Genomic DNA, 6,918 nt, shown 5'->3' with positions numbered 1-6,918 from the left:
TGGCATGCGTGCAGCCTTGGTTCGATCCTCAGCACCACATACAAACAAACATGTTGTGTCTGCAAAAAAAAAAAAAAAAAGACTTCTCTAGCCTGCATTTCCAAACTTTTCTGAACTCCTCTTGAAAACAAGTTCCAAAGGTTTCTGAACCACCTGGTAAGGTTAGTCATAGCAATGACCCCATTTTAAGTACCAATTTCTTTTAGTCAGCTTTTCATGGATATGAACCATTTAGAAGAGGAAAAGTTTGTTTGGGGTTATGGTTTTGGAGGTTTCAGACCATGATTGGCTGATTCCATTGCTCTGGGCCTGACCAATGGCAGACAGGCATGGCAGAGGAGCACTGCATTGCTGATGGTGGCCAAGAGTGAAAGAGGAGCCAGGGGGGCAAGCAAATCTCAAGGGCACACCCAACAATCCATCTCCTCCAGCCATGCCCCATGTGCCCACAGTTTACTACCCATTTTACTACCCGGTTAGTCATTCAAATTAGGGATGGACTGATTAGGTACAGCTCTAATAATCTTATCATTTTACATCTAAACATTCCTGAATTAACAGAAGAACTTTTGGGGACACCTCATATCCAAACCATCATACACATACACACCCACACTCACACACACACACACACACACCCACACAGCTTTTATTACACTCGGGCTTTAACCCCTTGTATTGCTTTCTTTCTTTCATAGTGGGGAATTGAACCCTGGACTTTGTTCATGCCAGGCAAATACTCTACAACTGAGCAGTATTCCCAGATCCTTGTTTGTTTATTTTTAAATGTATATCTTGGAGAATGATTCATTTCAGTACATGTGAATCTATTTCTTTTTTAAAATGACTGCATCATTCTATTGTATGGCTAAACAGTAATTTTCTTGGTAAGTTCCCAGCTGATGATCATTTAGGTTACTAACTTTTTTTGCTATTATAAATAACATAGGAAACATCTTCATACAATATGTCTTTGTACAGTGTATAAGAATATCAGTAAGATAAATTTCTAGAACTGGAAAGTGTTGCATTAGGGCTTGCACATTTGAAAAAGTCAATAAATAGTACCGATTTGTCTTTCAAAGAGATTGCATTAGTTTATTTCCTACCAATAGCATATGAGTGCTTGTTTCCTCACCTTCTCTACCACTGTGGTTTTAAACCTATTTGCTTTCCTTTAATGCATACTCTAAAAATTGGGCATCATAATGATCCTTACTCTGGACAAGAGCTACAATTTTGTTTGGGTTTTATCTTTCTGATAGCAGAGCTGAGCCTTCTGCTTGTCTTGTGGTCCCTGCTGTGAGGGCTTGAATCAGGTGCCCTGACCAGAGCACTTGACCAGAATAGCTTCAAGTCACAGGTAAAAGGGTAAGCCAGACGAAGGCTGGTGCCCTGCATGATGATGGAAATGCAAACAAGCCAAATTCTATAATAGAACACAGAGCCATTGTCGGGAAACCACAAATTGCTGACTTGCTCTTACAAACAATCAATATTCAGAAGCTGAGAGAGGAATTCTAAAGATGTACCCTACAAAAAGGGCTGACTTGTGGGGAGGACTTTTTTTTAGAAAAAAAAAACATCAGAGGCCTCTTAGTGATACATCCTAAAGAGCCACTGTGGTCTCTTTGCTACTCCCTGTGACGATTCCAGCACCCTTAGAGCTAGAGTAGATCTGGGAAAATTATTTCACTTTACAAGAGTCCAGGTAAATAGCCAAGGGAGTTCCAAGAAGCAAGTGCTCACTTCCAGTGGGACAGTGCAGGGCAAGAGTTAGTGGTACATCTGGGCTCAAATCCTGGCAAGGTCATGACCTTGGGCACAGTGCTTCACTTCTCTTAGTCTGTTTCTTCATCTATAGAATGCAGATGATAATAATGTAACTTAGAGGCTGTTTTTGCTAAAAACACTGACTTTTATTTGGGTCTACAAATATAAAAAGCTTGGCATTTCTGCACCCATTTTGCATCTGTCTTCTTTGATCTGAATCAGTCACCTTGGATTCTAGGCACTATGGAATCTGATCAATAAATATCTTGTGAGATGAATCCAGACTATACCCCAGGGCTGGGGATCTAGCTCAGTGGCTAGCATGCTTGCCTAGCATACTCCAGGACCTGGGTTCAATCCCCAGAACCACACACACACACACACACACACACACACATATACACACACAAAAGACAAAAACCAAACCAAACAAACAGAAAGAAACAGCATTCCAGGCAACAGCCACTTTCTTATGGCTTCAGATGAGGCCCTGCCTGACCAGTCCAGAGATAATGTCAACCTGCCCACCATGTGACCAAGACTACTTAATAATGCATACTTCTAGTCCCCTTTGTCTATATGTTCTGGGAACTTATGTTGGTAACCTTAAAGATAGGGCTGGTAACACTTGATCCCTTTTGTCTTTCTGGTATACCTATACTGGTCAAAGAATCTTTCCTTCTTTTCACTATTACTTTTCCCTTTGTTTTTTGGGGTGAGTGACTTCTTGGGACCCCAGAGATGGGTTTCTGGCCTAGGATTCTAGTAACAATAACACCTATCTCAGATGGTCACTGTGAGAATCAATTGAATGATTATGTTTGGAAATAACTTAGCACGATGCCTAGATCTTTGTAATGGCCTGATGAATTGTTATTAGTATCAGTATTAATAATAAAAGGGGTTCAAAAAGGAAATAAGAGTTAAGGGACCTGAAGGAAGGACTGTTTTGAGCTAGATCTTGAATAATTGGGATGATTCGGCACATTGCAATGAATGAAATTTATGTGCAAACATTCTAATACCTTCCTGGGCCTGATCAGCAAACATTGGTGGGGCCTCAGCAGTAGACCACTGTGGAAAAAAATGGGGGTAGGCTATGGTCCCACTGTAGAACCTGCCCAGTAGTCCTACAGTCTTAGCTTGAATGGTATTTACAATAACATTGGCATTTATTGTTGGGGAGAGGAACAGGGGATTGAACCCACTGGCGCTTTACCTCTGAGATATATCCCCAGCCTTTTAAAAGAAAATTTACTTTGAGATAGTTTTGCTAGGTCTCCCAGACTAGCCTCAAACCTGTGATCCTTTTGCCTCAGCAAGTGGAATTACAGGTATGTGCCGCCATGCCTGGCAGGCATTTAGGGTTTAAATTGGAGTGTAGGGCCTATTGGTGGCAGGAGTTTCTGTGCAGTGAAAATATTTTTCCTCAATAGGAGCCCCCTTTGAGATCTGTAGGACAGTATGAAGAAGTGCCATATATTGATATCTTGACCTTGGCTCATAATACTTATTGATATCCAGGAGAAAGCTCTGGAAATCTCCCACTAAGCTCAGTGGAGTATATTTTCCATTCCCCAAATACACCCTCTCCCAATCATCCATTGCAACATGACAGACTTCTCCCAATAACAGATCCCCAGAACTTCATTGCAATGATATTAAAGACTGAATATATATGTCTTTCCAAAATTCATATATTAAAACCCTAATCTCCAAGTGAATGTAATTGGAGGTAATTAGGAGGGAGGTAATTAGGTCATGAGAGCGAGCCCACAGGGTGGAGTTCATGGATCAGTTGTCTAAAAACTTGGAAAGAGGTGCTCTCCAAATCCTGGCTCTGTCAGCACCTTCATCAGACTTCCAGCTTCCAGAAATGTGAGAAATGATTGTATACACCCTGTCTATGGTATTTTTGATATAGAAGCCCAAACTGATTAGGACAATATTGATCATCTCTCAAAGAAGAAAGTGTAGAGCTGGGTGTTGTGGTGCCCACCTGTAATCCCAGAAACTTGGGAGGTTGAGGCAGGAGGATTTTAAGTTTGAGGTCAGCCTTAGCAATTTAGCAAGACCCTGTCTCCAAATAAACAAAAAGGACTGGAGATGAACTCAGTGGTAAAGTGTCCCTGGAATCAATCCTTGGTAAAAAAAAAAAAAAAAAAAAAAAAAAAAAANATATATATATATATATATATATCCATATCCCATGGCATAGCACTCCATGATGTCAGGATCCTCCTTTATTGTAGCTCCACATCATCAGCAAGTAACCTTCACATCATGTTCCCTGATGTCTCTCCCTGCCACATGTCTGTCATTCCAGCAAGTAGAAAGGCAAAAGGGATAAAGAGAGGCACACTCTCTCACTTTAGGGACATGTCCCAGAAGTTACGACTTCTTCAATAATAAGGTTAGAACTAGTGGAAAAGGGCCTCTTTTGGGTGGCCTAGTGCCTAATTAACATTTGTGAGTTTCTATTACTAAAAGAAGTAGGGAAAGTAGATCAGAACAGAGGATCATCAATTATCTTCAGGGACTAGATTTCTGAAACCAGAGGGTAAGGTCATGACCTGTGGGAGGGCAAGTTTCTCTTTTAAGGGGGTGATGATTTGCTGTGACAATTGTGAGAGAAGAATACGAGAGAGAACATCAATGTGAGAGATATACCTGATACAGAAAAGTGAAAAACCAGCTATCTCTCTGGGTCTCTTTCTGGGGTTGGGGTTCTAAGCAATCTCCATGGACTGTGCAGAGCTTTTGAGTGAGGGTGGGAAATGGCCTCTGAAACATATAGCATGGGGTAGGCAGGGAGCCTTCCCATAGGGTGCTCCCAGTGGAAAAGGAGCCCCCTATGGGAAGATAATCTAGCTCATATTGTTCTTGATGTTTCTTTCAATTTGGCCACCCTGCCTATGGAAAATTGTGTTGACTGTGAGTCTGGTCACAGCTGTGCCATGTGAGGGGTTATCTGCCTACTTTTGAATGCAGGCTCTATCAGGGCAGTCCCTTTTTCTGTTATGCAATTGCTGCATGATGATGAAGGGCACACACTGCATGGATTGGTTTTACTACATTTCACTTTGCTGCCTTTCCTCCCTCAACAGGCCTGCATCCTTATTCCAGGGCACTTACTTAGAGGCAGGATGTGCCTCCAATTTAGCATTGACTCCCCAGTGCAATTTAGAATTGAACCAACAAACATACAAAACTCTTTATAGTCTATTCCAATGTGCATATGTGTATGTATACATATATACACATACACATGTATATATACTTTATTATATATATATATATACACATATGTATATATACACACACATATATACGTGTGTGTGCAGGTATGCTTGCACATGCTGGGGATTGATTCTGGTATTGCTTGTATGCTAAGCACATCCTCTACCACTGAGCTGCAGAATACTTTTGTTTTTAAGCTTATTTTCTCATTATAGTCTCTAGCTAGTCTTGAGCCTAGACTAATTATGTAAGATAATAGTCATTTGATAATTACCATTCATTGAATGTTTAACAATCCATTCATTGAATTTTACATTCATTTATTCATCTACTCCTCTCAGAATCTTACCAGGTAAGTATATTTATTATCCCTGTTTGTCTGATGAGAAATTAGGCTCAGAGAGGTGAAATAACTTGCTGAAGGTCACATAGACAGCAAATGGTAGAGACAGGACTAGAAGCCAGGCAATCAGCCCAGTCCCTTAGCCACTCTAGCCACTCTTAGCCACTCCTCTCCAGTTGCAGAGTTGGCTCAGCCTTCACTGTCTTGAAGTGTCCTTCCCCAATATTGGGTTCTAGCTAACTCCATTTGTCCTCTAAAGCCAGTTTAGAGTTTGCTTCCCTTGTCCCACCTGTCTCTCCAGCCAGGGAAGGGAGGTTGCTCTCTCTCTGTTTTGTTTTCTTTACTAGTTGCTTGCAACTCTGGACCAGGAGCTATTCTTTTGTTGTTGTTGCTATTTTTTTTAGGGTTTTTTTTTTGTAGTTTAGATGGACAGCATACCTTTATTTTATTTTTTAATTTTTATGTGGTGCTGAGGATCCAACTGAGTGCCTCACATGAGCTAGGCAAGCTCTCTGTCACAGAGCCCCAGCCCCAGTCCTAGGAGTTGTTCTTAAATGGATCTGACACTGAGCTCCTGCTACGGTATCCCCAGCCCTCAGTACTGGGCCTGCATGTGGAAGGTCCTTTGTGTTTGTAATGAGTAATTGATCCCACCACTTAATGTGCAAGGAAACAAATCCAGAGAGGCAGAGGACCTGTTCACATCACACAGTGAGTGAAAGAAAGAGCCAAATCTGGACCCAAGGACTCCTCACTCCCAATCCTGCTGTCCGTCACACCACTTGGTCTGGGCATGGAATGTTTGGGAAAGCTTTCATGCATCTTTGAGCCTTTCTTAATTCTGTTTTACTTTTCATCCCAAAGAGGACTTCTTTGAAAGTGCTGATGGGAGAATGAATTTTGGCAATCTTGTTTGGAAGTCATGAGGCAACAGGAAAAAACAGACAAACAATCCTGGGATGTATTTTGCTGACCCAGGCCTCAAAAAATAGCAGAACAACACACTCAAAACCCAATCTGGGGCTCTGGCCAGCAGGGCACCAAGTCAACTGGGACAGAATTCACTAAATGAATCTTTCTCTCCCTTTCTTAAAATGGTGGAGGCTTGAGAGAGGAAGTGCTTTCTAATTTACCTGGATTTTCTTTCTTTTTTTTTTATTGGTTGTTCAAAACATTACATAGCTCATGACATATCATCTTTCATACATTTGATTCAAGTGGGTTATGAACTCCCATTTTTACCCCAAATACAAGTTGCAGAATCACATTGGTTACACATCCACATTTTTACATAATGCCATATTAGTGTCTGTTGTATTCTGCTACCTTTCCTATCCCCTTCTATCCCCCCTCCCCTTCCCTCCCATCTTCCCTCTCTACCCCATCTGCTGTTATTCAATTCTCTCCCTTGTTTTTTTCCCCTTTCCCCTCACCATCTCTTATATGTAATTTTGTGTAACAATGAGGGTCTCCTTCCATTTCCATAGTTTCCCTTCTCTCTCCCTTTCCCTCCCACCCACTCATCTCTGTTTAATGTTAGTCTTTTCCTCATGCTCTTCCTC

This window comes from Marmota marmota, unplaced genomic scaffold, assembly GCF_001458135.2.
Source record: "Marmota marmota marmota unplaced genomic scaffold, marMar, whole genome shotgun sequence".
Taxonomy (NCBI): Eukaryota; Metazoa; Chordata; class Mammalia; order Rodentia; family Sciuridae; genus Marmota; species Marmota marmota.
Note: the sequence above shows the minus strand (reverse complement) of the source record.